Source organism: Bos mutus, chromosome 9 (genome assembly GCF_027580195.1).
Source record: "Bos mutus isolate GX-2022 chromosome 9, NWIPB_WYAK_1.1, whole genome shotgun sequence".
Taxonomy (NCBI): Eukaryota; Metazoa; Chordata; class Mammalia; order Artiodactyla; family Bovidae; genus Bos; species Bos mutus.
In genome coordinates this window covers 26,831,925-26,847,886 of record NC_091625.1, presented here as the reverse complement: position 1 = coordinate 26,847,886, position 15,962 = coordinate 26,831,925, and the positions used below count along the sequence as shown (strand labels likewise).

The 15,962-nt window shown below is 35.7% G+C and overlaps 1 protein-coding gene and 1 long non-coding RNA gene across 2 annotated transcripts in view; one reads left to right on the top strand and one right to left on the bottom strand.

Moving 5' to 3' along the window:
* The window catches only part of NKAIN2 (sodium/potassium transporting ATPase interacting 2), a 531,496-nt gene that overhangs the window by 131,799 nt on the left and 383,735 nt on the right, over positions 1-15,962 (top strand). The gene's annotated exons all lie outside the window — the stretch shown is intronic.
* LOC138989203 (uncharacterized) overlaps positions 11,553-15,962 on the bottom strand; it is a 208,143-nt gene continuing 203,733 nt past the window's right edge. Inside the window, exons 3-4 of the long non-coding RNA XR_011465456.1 lie at positions 14,186-14,215; positions 11,553-11,652 (exon numbers count right to left, since the gene is read on the bottom strand). This is a non-coding gene — a long non-coding RNA (uncharacterized lncRNA). The remainder of the gene's footprint in view (positions 11,653-14,185; positions 14,216-15,962) is intronic.

Below are 15,962 nucleotides of genomic sequence, written 5' to 3'. Positions count from 1 at the left end.
CAGGTAGTCTTGATAGGATGTGATAAGAATGGTGCTTTCCATTTGTGGTCTTCTTCCCCAAAAACACATTATCTCAGTTGAATCCTAAGAATAATAGACAAACACAAATTGAGCAAAAGGCTGAAAATTGTCTGACCAGTATTCCTCAAAACTGTCAAGGTCATCCAAAGCAAGGAAAGTCTAAGAAGCCGTCATAATCTAGAGGAGTATATGGAGATTTGATAACTAAATATAATGTGGTCCTCCACATGCAATCCTGGAACAGAAAAAGGATATTAGGTAAACACTAAGGATATCTGAATAAAGTAGGGATATTGATTAATAATGATGTATTGAAGTGTACTTAGTAGTTCTGTCAAATGTACCGTACATTACTTTGCCAACAAAGATCCGTCTAGTCAAGGCTATGGTTTTTCCAGTGGTCATGTATGGATGTGAGAGTTGGACTGTGAAGAAAGCTAAGCACCGAAGAATTGATGCTTTTGAACTGTGGTGTTGGAGAAGACTTTTGAGAGTCCCTTGGACTGCAAGGAGATCCACCCAGTCCATTCTGAAGGAGATCAGCCCTGGGTGTTCTTTGGAAAGAATTATGCTAAAGCTGAAACTCCAATACTTTGGCCACCTCATGCGAAGAGTTGACTCATTGGAAAAGACTCTGATGCTGGGAGGGATTGGGGGCAGGAGGAGAAGGGGACGACAGAGGATGAGATGGTTGGATGGCATCACCGACTCGATGGTAGTGAGTTTGAGTGAACTTGGGGAGTTGGTGATGGACAGGGAGGCCTGGCATGCTGCAATTCATGGGGTCGCAAAGAGTCAGACACAACTGAGCGACTGAACTGAACTGAATGTAAGATGTTAATAATAGGGGAACTGGTTGTAAGGCATACAGGAACTCTTTGTACTATCTTCACAACCTTTTGCTAAATTTAAAACTATTATAAAATAAAAATTTTGTTTTAGGAAATCACATGGGAACCTAACAATTTCTGGGATGAGATGGGTCATCACATAGAGTTTTCCCTACCATATTGTCTCAGCAAAAGCACGCCTACAGTGCAATCCTTTATATAGTGATATGGCAGAAAGATTTCTGTCAGTGGCAAAAATCATGGCATGGAAGTGGGTGAACAATTAAAAGCTTTAAAATTTTTATTTTATTGAATTTTATTGAATCACTTATTTGCTGAAATCAATATACAGCAAGACAGTTTTTTAACCTCAAAGCATTTGAATGCATTTTAGAATCTGGCACCATTGCTCACGCTTTGAAGTCATTTGCTTTGTTCGTTCATCACAATGCATAGACCTTGCTAATACCTTGTTAAATGCTGATTCAGTTTAAGTGTGGTAATGAAGTTTTGTTTTGTTTTTTGGAATGTCTGCACAGCATATTGAGATGCCTTTTATTTCAGGGTTTAAAATATTTAATGAACAGATGGCTTACTACCAGCTACAACTTACTCTTCAGCTAGAAAGAGAAAAAACTATAAAGTTCAACATTGGCTACTGTTACAGCACCTTCAGACCTTGATTCGTAGGTTTCCAAGTACATTAGAAGAAGCCTACAGTATGTGAAAAGAGTATGTGAAATGTAAAGGAGCAGGTATTATTCAGATTATGTACAAGTATTTGACCTTTCATATCTTTACTTTTCTTGATGATTATTAAATTTTATAGTATTTTATAACTAAAAATGCAATTCTAGACTTGCTTTATTTCTAAGAAGTTGAGGTACCATCATCATCATCAATAGCTTGTTTTTAGCATCAGCTTTACTAGAAGTAGGACCTTAAGTTTCTCCACTTGAATTTGCTTTGAGAAGTCATCTCTAAAGATATTTTTATTCCTAAAATTCCTTTGAAATTATTCTACTTATTATCATTGATTTGCTGATAGAAACCTAATGTCTGCAATTTCCCTAGACTGTATGAAATCGTTCTCAATAACAAATTTCTGAAATCTAGTAACTTTCACAAGAAGGAAGCTTTAAGTTGCCTTATAAATGATCAATTCAGTTCAGTTCACTCTCTCAGTCGTATCCAACTCTTTGCAACCCCAAGGACTGCAGCATGTCAGGCTTCCCTGTCTATCACCAACTCCCAGAGCTTGCTCAAACTCATGTCCATCGAGTTGGTGATGCCATGCAACCATCTCATCCTCTGTCATTCCCTTCTCCTCCTGCCTTCAATTTTTCCTAGCATTAGGGTCTTTTCCAATCAGTCAGTTCTTCGCATCAGGTAGCCAAAGTATTGGAGCTTCAGCTTCAGCATCCGTCCTTCCAATGAATATTCAGAACTGATTGCCTTTAGGATTAATTGGTTTGATCTCCTTGCAGTCCAAGGGACTCCCAAGAGTCTTCTCCAACACCACAGTTCAATAGCATCAATTCTTCAGTGCTCAGCTTTCTTTATGGTCCAACTCTCACATCTGTACATGACTACTGGAAAAACCATAGCTTTGACTAGATGGATCTCTGTTGGCAAAGCAATTTCTCTGCTTTTTAATATGCTGTCTAGGTTGGTAATAGCTTTTCTTCCAAGGAGCAAGTGTCTCTTAATTTCATGGCTGCAGTCACCATTTGCAGTGATTTTGGTGCCCAGGAAATAAAGTCTGTCACTGTTGCCATTGTTTTCCAATCTATTTGCTATGAAGTGATGGGACCAGGTGTTATCATCTTAGTTTTTTGAATATTGAGTCAATGATCAATTGAATTGGTCAACTGAACTGATCAACCGAATATTGAACTCAATACAACGATCATTTAGTATGACTTATATATGTCAAAGAAGAGATTGTGCAATCCAAAGAGAGTTCACAGAAGCTTATAAACTCTTGTTGGAAGTGACACTAGACATGTAGAAGAACACTGTTTATAAGTGATTTATTTCCTGGAAAGTTAGAGATATCAAATTTTTATACAGTGGGACATTCCAAAGGAAAGACATTATCTTAAGAATTATGACAAGTACTCAGGGCTGTGAAGAAGAAAATCTTACTCCCAGGCTTGAGCTGGCATTATATGACTCTGATAATACACTTGGCTCTCAGATTCTACAGCATTGTAAAAGTATCAGGGAAGAATGGACCACAGTTCTCTTCCTGCTCTAAAATTGTTTTATTCTATAAATGCAGATATTTTTATCTCCTACTGTATTAGATATCAATTTGTCAAATTCCTGTTTAGAGTAATTCAATTGCATCTGCCAATATCAAGTAAAAATTGTAATTCATTTAAATCTCTGACAGTATTATCTTAATCAGCTGCTAATAAGTTAATTGTTCTAAATTCTATTTTCCAAATCTTTCATCCAGACTTTTTAATCTGTATTGAAAGGTAGGTACAGAAGTGTGTCCTACCTATTTGAAAGATTTAGTGAAGAATTATTTTGAAAGGTTATTACCAGGTCATTTTATATCAAAGCAGATGATAAGTGAACTTCATTCTTTTAGAATTTATTCTGACTTTAAGAAATTCCTTTATGTGTTCATTAATAAATAAAGAAATCTTGAAATCTGTGGATCTCCAAAGATCGATAGTGTTGCTATAGATCATGCATGTCTCAGTGGGGTTGCAGTTTTCTCTCAAGACAGCAAAAATTGGTTTATTGAGGTAAGAATTTTAAAAGATTAGTTATGATATGTGTTCAAGGCCTTCCAAAGAGCTTTAGTACAGATACAGATGTAAGGATATCAGTGGGATTAAAATTTTTATGGGGAATGATTAGGTATAAAAATCTAAAAATGTTTGTTGCTGCTGCTAAGTCACATCAGTCGTGTCCGACTCTGTGCGACCCCATAGACGGCAGCCCACTAGGCTCCCCCATCCCTGGGATTCTCCAGGCAAGAACACTGGAGTGGGTTGCCATTTCCTTCTCCAATGCATGAAAGTGAAAAGTGAAAAATGTTTGTTAGGGAGACAATAATAAAGAAAAGTTCACATAACTGAAAAGCCAAAGCAATTTAAATATATACACTTTAAACCCTCAAAAATATATCTGGGTTAGAAAGCAGAGTGCTAAGTCTCTTCCCAAAGCAAATTAAACTGGCTGAGTTATAAACCTTTCAAAAATTAAACTTATAATGAGCATGCAGACAGATCTTTAACCATAGCAATTCCTTCAAGGACTGAGCCACTCTGACATTCTTTGGGAATCTAATTGAAACTGATTATGGTTGACATCTCATAATAGATGTCATTAATTTAAATGATTTGTTTTTGATTCTCAAAACAGTTTTGGTCCGATATATTTTCTAAAGTGTGCAGTAAAATTCCTTCATAATTTAATAACAATATGATGTCTAAAATGTACAATTTCTCGGAGCATGTCCAACTGCCTTTGAAAACACAAACATACACTATACCCAAAGTGTAAACCACATGGGTCGTGCTCCTCCATCTTTGTGTTTGTGTGGACTAGTGAATCCCTGGGAGTTTTACATTCTGACAGGTGGAACCTTTGACAGAATCTTTTTAATTCTTTATTTAAGCAAAGAATAGGGAAAGTAACACTTGCCATCACAGAACTGATTTTATTTTGTGAGCCTGTTTAAAAAAAATAAGACTGGCTTCTATGATTCATAATTACTAAGAAAGATGTGTGATTTTGATATAATATTTGACTCCATTGAAAATATGTGTGGGTGGTATATGATCAAATAGTTTTATATGGCATCAATTTCCCTTTATGTTATTTATGTTTAAAATATTCCTGCTAATAACAGTGGTAATCAGCTACTCTGTATAAGACACACCGTATGTAAACTGTAATACCAGTCAGACTAACAAAGCATAAATCATAACTGCTTTATCGTAAAATGCCTCTACTGCAGTGAATCTGTCAAGTTTTGATCATGTGAATTTTATTTTCGCCAACATCACTTTATGTGCCATAGCCATGAAAGAATAAAAGGAAAGAAAATGTGTTTTGCATCTATATGTCATATGCATTTCACTAAGAGATAATCACATCCAAGAAATGTGGGAATTGAGTCACAAAACAGTAAGTGCAGGTAATAGAGCAAATCAAGTCAGAAAATAGAGTGAAAATAGCATTACAGCTTATCTTTCCAACTCTGAGCATTAAGACTTATATTTCTTAGCACTTATATTTCCAATTTAAATGAAGGTAAATATATTTTAAACTTTTGACTTTCTAATTCAGACCCAGAAAAAGAAAAAAAAAAAAGGAACCTGTTTAGTCTATACTCAGAATTGGAAAAAATGTCATGCAATAGAGAAAGGACAATAAATAAATATGAGTAATAAGATAAATTATGAATAACAATATATCTTCTATTTCCATTGTAGTTTATAAAATTGGATTTTAATCTATATAAAGGCAGAACTGAAACTGCATGAGAATCTTGAATTTTAGAATCTCTAAGGAAATGAAAATTGTATATAGTAGCAAAAATATAAAATGAAGTGCTACAAATAAATTATCATATTAAATATTATAAATAATACTGTATATAGATTACTTAAAATGAGATAAGGTGGCTTTTTAAAATTTTATAACCAATCAGATCAGATCAGATCAGTTGCTCAGTCATATCCGACTCTTTGCGACCCCATGAATAGCAGCACGTCAGGCCTCCCGGTCCATCACCAACTCCCGGAGTTCACCCAGACTCACATCCATTGAGTCAGTGATGCCATCCAGCCATCTCATCCTCTGTCGTCCCCTTCTCCTTCTGCCCCCAATCCCTCCCAGCATCAGAGTCTTTTCCAATGAGTCAACTCTTCGCAGCCATGTTTAGAAAAACTCAAAATAGTGGTTAAGATTATAGACAATTTCCTAGCACTCTGTGATGAAATCTTCAATAGCTCAAGGGCTTAGCATAGGAAGTCAACATAAGATATGTCAAGAGGACCAATCTAGAAACACTGAGCCTAAGTGCACTTCCCAACTACCTAAGTGACAGCTCTGGTTACATTTCCTTTCTTTTTTTTAAAGGTAGTTAGACTGATACATGTTTCTAAAATCATTAGATCATGGCTAACTCAGAAAGTTATGGAATAGCTACTCAGAGAAATCAACATAGTCAGAAATAATTTCATTTCAAAAAGATGCTGTGTATCCTAGAAACCACTTTGGGACCCTCAGGAACCCATTAGTTTCATGAACTCACAGTGCAGGAACCTTTAATTGGGATTATTTCAAGGATTCCTTTCATCTATAATATTTATGGTCTATGCTTCTAAACGAAGTTTATCCTAAGTACCAAGAATTCTATGATCTTACGTTTTGAAGCAGACATCAAATGGAATCTTTTTACTTAACTACATTTATGGAATACAGATAAGTCCAAACTAATTCAAGGAGAAAAGTCAACCAACCAAATTCAAGGGGAACATGAGAAAGTAATGGCAACCCACTCCAGTATTCTTGCCTGGAGAATTCCATGAACAGAGGAGCCTGGTGGGCTGTAGTCCTTGGTGACACAGAGTTGGACACAACTGAGTGACTTAACACTTCTATATATGGAATTAGTGAAACCCTAAAACTCTTAGGTGATCCAGGATTACAAGTTTGTTCCTAAGTCATTATCTACTATAATCAGAAAAATTATTTACTATTTTTTATTATTGTTGTCTCTATGTTTCAATCAGAATTTCTGGGCTTCCAATCCCCAATAGAGTTGGAAAAGACAAATTACTGGTGGCTCACTGGTAAAGAATCCTCCTGCCACAACAGGAGATGTGGGAGACACGAGTTTGATCCCTGGGGCTGGAAGATGCCCTAGAGGAGGAAATGGCAACCCATTCGAGTATTCTTGCTGGGAAAATCCCATGGACAGAGGAGCCTGGTGAACTATGGCCCATGGGGTCACAAAGAGTCTGACATGATTGAGTGACTGAGCACACACACGTAGGATGGCTCTGAGATTCAGTCTCCTTAGGAATATAGGACATTTTAAGAATTTATGTCATACTACCTTAGACAGTAGTAGGGCTTTCCTGGTGGCTCAGATGATAAAGAATCCACCTGCAATGCAGGAGACCTGGGTTCAGTCCCTGGATTGGGAAGATCCCCTGGAGAAGGGAACAGCTATCCACTCCTGTACTCTGGCATGGAGAATTCCATGGACAGAGGAGCCTGGCAGGCTACCCATGGGGTTGCAAAGAGTCAGACACGACTGAGCGACTTTCACTAGATGGTAATAAGATAAGAGGTTTTGTGGCAGTCAAAGACTTGGGTCAGAATTCCATTGCTTTCTTATACTTGTTGGGCAACTCTGGAGATTAACTTCTGACTCCAAACTTTCATTCCCTTTATTTGTAAAATAGAGTATAAAATCTCCAAGGAAGGTTTTTGTGAGATAACAGGTTACAGGCATACTTTGCTGTATTGTGCTTCACAGATATTTCCACTTTTGCAGATTGGAAGTCTGAAAACCTGGCATTGTCAGAGGATGGTTAGCATTTTTTAGCAATAAAGTATTTTTTGTTTAAGTTATGTACTTTTTTAGACTTAATGCTATTTTATACTTAATAGAATACAGTACTATGTAAACATAGCTTTTATTTTTATTGACATATATTTGACCTACAATATTCAATTGGTTTCAAGTATACAACATAGTGCTGCAATATTTTGTTGATTATACTCCATTTAAAGTTATTATAAAATAATGGTTGTATTTCCTCATGCTGTACAATATATCCTTGTCTGACTCTTGTGAGACCCCCATGGATTGTAGCCCATAAGACTCCTCTGTCTATGGGATTCTCCAGGTAAGAATACTGGAGTGGGTTGCCATTTCCTTCTCCAAGGGATCTTCCCAACCCAGGGATCAAACCCATGTCTCTTATGTCTCCTGCATTGGCAGGTGAGTTCTTTACCACGAGCAGCACCGGGAAGCCCCTATATATCCTTATAACTTACTTATTTTTTGCACAGTAGTTTGTACCTCTTCTTCTCCTATCCTTCTCCCTTCCCTGTTCCCACTTGTAACCACTAGTTTGTTCTCTATATCTGTGAGTTTGTTTTTGTTATACTCATTTTTTTTAGAATCCAAATATATGTGATAACATTTAGTACTGTCTTTTTCTATCTGACTTATTTTGCTGAGCATAATAGCCTCTAGGTTCATTCATATTGGCAGAATTTCGTCCTTTTTTGAGGCTGAGTACTATTCCATTGTACATCTATACCACATCTTCTTTCCATTCATCAGTCAATGGACTAGGTTGCTTCCGTATCTTGGCTATTGTAAATAATGCTGCTATGAACACTGGAGTACATGTATGTTTTCAAGTTAGTGTTTCACTTTCTTTGTCTGTATACCAGGAGTGGGACTATGGGATCATATATTTGTTTTGTTTCTTTGTTTTCAGAGGAACCTACATACAGTTTCCCATTGGCTGCACCAATTTACATTCCCACCAACAGTGTCCAAGGGTTCCCTCTTCTTTACATCCTTGCCATTCTGACAAGTGTGCGGTGACATCTCACTGGAGTTCTGATTTGCATCTCTCTGATGATTAGTCATGTTGAGTACCTTTTCATATGCCTATTGGCCATCTGTATATCTTCTTCAGAAGATGTCTATTCAGCTCTTTTACCCAATTTTTTATATTAAGTTATATGAGCTGTTTTATATATTATGGATATAAACACTTTATTAGCCATATCATTTGCAAATATTTTCTTACATTCAGTCAATTACCTTTTCATTTGTCCATGGTTAAACATAACTTTTTATGACTGGGAAACAAAAAAATTTGTGTGACTTACTTTATTGTGATATTTACTTTATTGCAATGGTCAGGAATTGAATCCTCAATATCTCTGAGATATGCCTATACATATGTGTACACACACTTATATGGACATATAAAAATCCTCCAAGGCAGGGTTGTACAGGGATAAGAACACACATATATGCATATGTACCTGATACATACATGAATAAATATACACAGGTGTGTCTATGAATACATTAGCATATATGAATGTATACATACATGTTGACATAGGCTCTGTGTATGTCTTCAAGCAGGGAGCCCAGCATATAACAATGCCCTAAATAAGAGTGCTTATATTGTTTTCAGCAAGACTCCTGGCAGCATAGAAAGTACCTTGTGTACATATAAAAAGGAGCTCCTTCTGAACAAGTACATAATCAAAAGATGCCTATGCCTCCTGGCTAACATACATCAGCCCCAGGGCTCAGGAAATCTGTTTCAACCATTACTCATGACTTGAGCTGGGCATCAGAAATGGCTCTGCTAAGCATTAAGCTGTTCTCACTCTGGTTCTTGCCATTCCCTAAAACAGTAACTCTCAAAGTATGATCGGGAGACCAGCAGCAGCATCTCTTAGAAACTTGTTAGAAATACATATTCTCAGGTTGCACTTTGGATCTACTGAATCAGAAATCTATGTTTAATGCAAGTGATTCAGATGCTTCCTTAAAGTTTGAGGACCACTGCCCTGCACCAGATTCCATTACCCATTTTACCAACAAGTGATAAGTAGTTAGCATGAACAGACTCCATCCTCCCCCTCTTCCCTATGCTTCTCAACCAAAGAGAAGTGAGGACCTTCATGTATTATAAGGAATGAAGGTTCCTTTGTCCTGGTATTATACATTTTATTTCTCCTAAGTGTTACATCTCCTACTGGCCTCATCAAAGTAGTGACGGTTGAGTATGCTTTTTGGGGTTCCCTCCAGTGACCTTCCAGCCTGTGATCTAAGTTTGCTTTTGCCTGAGCCCTCCTCTAGTAAAGCCCTGCCTGTGTGCAGGTTGGCAACTCAAATCCCCATCTATAGAGTGAGGTATTTGGGCAAACCGTATCTTCAAGTCAAGGTCAAGTCTCTTTCTTTATGATCTGGTGTGCTACAAGTTTTGCAGGCAACAATGACACCCTACTCCAATACTCTTGCCTGGAAAATCCCATGGACGGAGGAGCCTGGTGGGCTGCAGTCCATGGGGTCGCTAAGAGTCAGACACGACTGAGCAACTTCACTTTCCCTTTTCACTTTCATGCATTGGAGAAGGAAATGGCAACCCACTCCAGTGTTCTTGCCTGGAGAATCCCAGGGACGGGGGAGCCTGATGGGCTGCCGTCTATGGGGTCTCACAGAGTCGGACATGACTGAAGTGACTTAGCAGCAGCAGGTTGATGCTATGAAGACTCATAAGAGGTATAATTACTTGGATGATAACTCTGTCTCTTAAGTTTTAGGCATGTGGATTTCTTTCATAAAGCTGAGTGGAAGAGTTTTGTCTTAGTTATTGTGCCTGACCCACCTTCTTCTTAAACATGCTGCCACTACAGATTGCTGAGTTTCTATTTTCATTCTTTATGTTAGCTCTTAACCCAGGGCTTTTTGCACTCATCCCTTACATGTTAGAAGGAATAGAAAGTAATAAGAGAGTAAGGACTTCAATAAAATAAAATGAAATAGATTGAAACATAGGAAGCGTGCTGAATATTTCCCAAAATGATTTTGCTAGTCAGCGGAAAGAAATATGAAGTTTGTCTCCTCAACATTGGAATGTCACAACAGCAGGATTTCATAGGAACTCATTTGTGAAATATTTGGTATAATAAAAAAGATAGTTTATGAAGTAGAAGTAGAAATGGGAAGTGGATAAATGTCTCGAAGAGAGAAATACTGAAAAAAAAAAAAAACTCTTATTACTCTTTCATTTTGAATGTGTGCAATGTATCTTGTTTTGTTTGTTTTTAGTAACAACCTTTTTCACATTTATTTGCTCTTCTCCTGTGTAAGTGAAAGTCACTCAGTTGTATCCGACTCTTTTCACCCCCATGGACTATACAGTCCATGGAATTTTCCAGGCCAGAATACTGTATAGTCATATATTGATCTTAGCTTTACCAATTCTCTCTACTGCTTTATACTAAACATTTTTTAAAGCCAGGCAATACAATGTCATGAGCAACAAATCCATAGGTTAAGTGTGGTCCATTGTTAATTTTGTCTTACATTCTAGGAATTTTTGCTGCTTTTTATTACTATAATCAGTAAACACTTTTGAAGGGATTTGAGAACCTATCCTTTATAGAATGTGAAAAACAACAGTTTATTCTTAGTTTGATCACCTTTCCTATTTCCTCATATCCCCATCCTCTTTATGCTGTTTCTTAGTTCCTCAGAGAACCAACTGGGATACCTCATTGGATGTGACCTTCAAGCCCAACTCTTGCTTTGCCCACCATCCAAAACTACATTTTGTTAATCCTATGTGTATTTCTTCACAAATCTTTTTTCTGACCTCTATGATAATTTAATTTAAGTAAGATAGTGGTTTTAAGTGTATGATTTCCCAATATGATAGATGTCTTTGCTAGGTTATGCATGAAGTCTGCTCAAGACTGGAATCAAAGGAACCATGAGCGGGTTTATGGGGTCCCCCCAAGTACCTTTCAAGCAGTGTTTCTTATCATAACTTTGGAATTTAAAATTTCAATGTTAAAGTATTTGATAAATCATCATAGAAAATTAATATCCCTTCCCACTCACAAACAATTTTATTTGCCCATGCGTCCAGAAGTATCTAAATTTCTCACTTACATTCTTGATATATTTAGATGATCTGCTTCCAAAGATTCTGTTCACTCAAGGTCTCTACTCTAGCAGATGATAGTCTTCTTGTTTACTAAGGTCCACTCACTGCAGGAAAAACAAAATAAAATGGAAGAAAGATGGTATTCCTGCCTTATTAGAGTAACCTTTATCTGATTATAGATTCAGATATTTGGCTCAAGAAAATCCTCCTTTGAGAAAATTTCTCAAGTATGAAAATATGTCCACTCTTAAAATTCCACCTGTTTAATTTACTAAGAATTTTAATATATTAATCTTCCCAAATGGCATGACCTTTTAACAAGGGATTTCAAAGGAGTGACTAATATGAGAATCGCAGACCATGTGGCAAGTCCATGAGGAATATCTATTTGAACAGTTGGATTTGCTTATTTGCCAACACTTGTTGTAGTTGTTAGATTTAATATACCTTCTGATAAAAGGGAAATTGCAGTATTCTTGTATATTGGAGATAAGGCTCTTCTTGCCTTTATGTTTCCACTTCATATTTAGAAGCAAACAGAGGAATGTTTTTTATAAGACATTTATGCCTTTATGGTGTCTTGGAGTATTAAGACAAAGAGAGAGCTCAAGAGAATATCTGTCCCAGAAAGTGTACTTGACCAAGGTCACAGAGGAAATTCAGAATGTGCCAACATAAGACCTCTTACTAAGTCTAGGCCTCTCTCCTTTCATTGTGACACCTTTCATGGAATTCTGTTTTCCCATCTTCCAAGAGTTAGTCACAGTGATGTTTGTTTATATTCTTGGTGTTAATGACAGTGTCAGCTAATACCCTGGAAATTTCCTTAAGTAACCTGACAACCATATATGTGGCACTGTACATCACTTAAATTGAAAGAAAAGTATGACTAATGCCATGTGCATCAAAATTAATTCTGTCATGAACTGCTCTGTATGAGTCATAGAAGCCACAATACTGTATTTAGAATAATAATAAGACAAGGAATAATGGCATCCTAAAATTTAATGAGGTAGTTTAGTTTAAATGTACATTGTTAGTTTGTGTCAACCTACTGCCCATTGCAAGCAGCACATTTTTTTTTAACAACCTTGTGCAATGGGGCTGTAAATTACTATAATTAAATTAAGCCATAACCTTATCCAGGCAATATGAGGTATTTGTACTTTGTCTCTGTAATCATATTATCTGCTCAGAACAGAAACCACAGTGGAATAAAAAAATTAAACAGCACAATCAAGCATGTCACTTATAAGTTTTCAAAGGGGAAGTAAAACTACTTGGGATTATCTATCCATTTTTCTAGCTATGACCATGACAGGTCTCTGATGTAAGCAGTTACCATTTAATGCATCTTTGTTAACTGGTTGTTAAATTTGAAAGCAAAGCACAATGTGGAATCAAAAAGTTTGCCTCAAATTAGCATTTCTGAATGCCTTCCAATCTCATTTTAAGATTATAGGCAGATGGAGAGAGATTACTAGTTTGATTTCATGGAATGGTATAGATTCTGAGAGACAACTCTGAACCATGGAAGCAATATAATAAAATTAGCTTTTTCTGATGATTACTGCATTATGGTTTGCATAAAATTTGTGTTGTGCCAGGATTATTTTTCATGGATTATTTTGGGGTTATGTACTGTTTTCCCTTGGGCACAGTAATTGGAGTTAGAAGGAGGTGCTTGTTAATAAAATACAGAAAGGAATTATTTTCTCTTCTCTATTATTTCAATTGTTGGTAACATCTGATAGTACTCATCATGCATTATAATCAATATTGTTTTCAGGCCCAATTTCCCACTATACAATAAGTTCTTTGAAGTTGGTACTGTAATTTATTCCAAGAATGTAAGTGCCTAGCATAGTACACAGTACAAAATGGGGAGGGTCTCAATAAATGATTATTGAAAGAATACAAAATTAAGGAAAGAAATAGAATTGTTTCCACATATTATGGTTTATAAACTATAAACTTATTTTTCACTTCTAAGTTCCTAGAAAACTTCTTTGTATGAGTTAAACATCTCAGTAGTGGGGACTGAATAGTCATATCATTTGTACCTTCCACAACCACTTTTATCTTTAAGAAAATTAGGACTTCAAATTACCACTTTCACATGTTGATTTCTGACTTCACCACTGTCGCTTTGTCTAATTCACTCAAGGTATTGAAAAAAATGTGGATGGAGAAGTCACTAAATATATTCACAACATACTCACATTTTTAAGCATGGTGAAGAATAATAATCACTGTGATTATGACCATACTGTGTTCCCCACACTCTTTATCTATGAGAAATACTGAGTGGAGCACAGGTCAGATCTTTCTTAACCTCATTGTCTTTGTACTTTACCTTTTAAATCTACATGTGGTGTTATAATCATAAAATAGCTAGATTTGACAACATAAATTAGGTGAACAGGTTTTTCTCAAAAGACTGAATGTGTGTGCATGTGCATGCTGGGGGGGGGGGGGACTGTTTTTGATTAGTTTATATATATACCACTCCTGAGGCCAGGGTTAGATTGTTACTTGGCCCTGGTTGCACCTTGACCTTGTTCAGTAGAATTTCAAATGCATAGTATTAGTTGTTAAAAAAAAAAAAAAAAAAAAAAATTCAGCCAGAGTATTTACGTGTCAGTTTCTTAGAGTTCTTGGAGTTTCCTGGAAAAAAGGCAAAACAAAACAAGAAAGAAAACAAGTCAGTTCCCAGTAGAATATGAATTGATACATCATCATCACCAATGAAGAGAGTGAGGACAAATGAGTAATTTCTAAATGAAGTTACAGGCATGTGGCAAGGAATTGTGGAATTTCTCTCAGAGGAAAATAATCATATAAAATCATAGATTGTTTTTTAAAATATCCTTTCTCATGGGTCACCATTTCCTTATTATCACATTATTAGCTAATAGTTCAAAATGTGAAAAATTGCATTTAAATACAAATATAATTATGTTGCTTTGTACAGTGGTAAAACAGCAAGAAGTAATACCATTAATTTCAGTTATGTGAGTTTAAATAAATCATGATGTACTATTTATTTTTCTTGTCATTGAGTATGTTAGACAGGAGGCTAATTAGTTTGAAAATCTCATTTAGAATATCTCTACTTTATAATCCCTCAGCATGGAAATTGACAGTATTTAGTAAAAGAGAATGAAGTGCAATACCATTAAGAAAAAAATTGTTCTTATATTTATCTTCCTGTAAATGAGAGCAAAGAGCTAGAGACCATTTTGTCTAATTGCTATATTATTCTAAATTGATGATGTTTTTTAAGTCCTGAAGATAATATCTAATTTTTAACTGAAGCTCTAGGAGGGAAGATCCTTTCTAGAAAGAGCTCATTTATTTTAGAAGCAACTTACTTATTTTCTGTTATTATCATGAAGTACATGCCAAGTTGCAATACATAATTTTCCATATTTAGAAATTTTGACTGTAATATTTGTGTTAAATTCTTTTCAAATTAATATCTTCAGAGAAAATAAATATCAATTTTCATAAAATGATGAGCCTTCATTAGTGAGCCAAGCACTTGTTAAATGCTGCACATGTGTTATCCATTCATTTTCAAAAACAATTTATAGTTTTATGACCATTTTATAGAGGAGGAGATCAGAGTCACATTCCAGTGAACCACAGGGAAGGGATTAGAACTCATTAGTATAATATAAGAACTTGAGTCATGCTGTACTATGCTGTACCTAAACCCTGAATTCTGTGTTTTGTTTTCAAATCTACTACTAACTTATTCATTGAGCAATAGCTTAATCTTTATGAATTTCAATTGTCTGATTGATAAGATAGCTATCTTAGCACTTCAGAAAATAAATGCTATGGAACGTTGTTGAGAATGCAGTGAGAAGGGCAATGCTATATACTATATTTGGAGTGCAGATTGGCACAATCTTTTACTCATTTTTTTTTATTGGAGTAAGCTGATTTATAATGTTGTGTTAGTCTCAGGATAAATTAGACTGGGATTAACATATACACACTGCTATACATAAAATAGATCACTAATAAGGACCTACTGTATAGCACAGAGCACAATCTTTTAAAGAGCAATTTGGAAATGTGACTCAAGGGCCTTAAAGGTTTCTGTACACTTATTTTACCCTGTACTTCCATAGCTAGTAATGTATCCTGAAGGAATAATTACAGATGTGGTTAATGATTTATGTCTAGTTTGTAACCATCTTTGACGAGAATATTCAACAATACCAATAAATTTAGAATTTGTAAATTACTAGGTAAGTTGATATAACAGAGAATATTCTCAATTCCAAAACATGCAAGTTGTAAAGTTTGTAACTGAGATGATTGACAGCATATGAAAATCAAAACGAGTTGAATATTTTGATTGGTTGTAACCAGTAAATTTAAAATATTACTTTAAAGAACA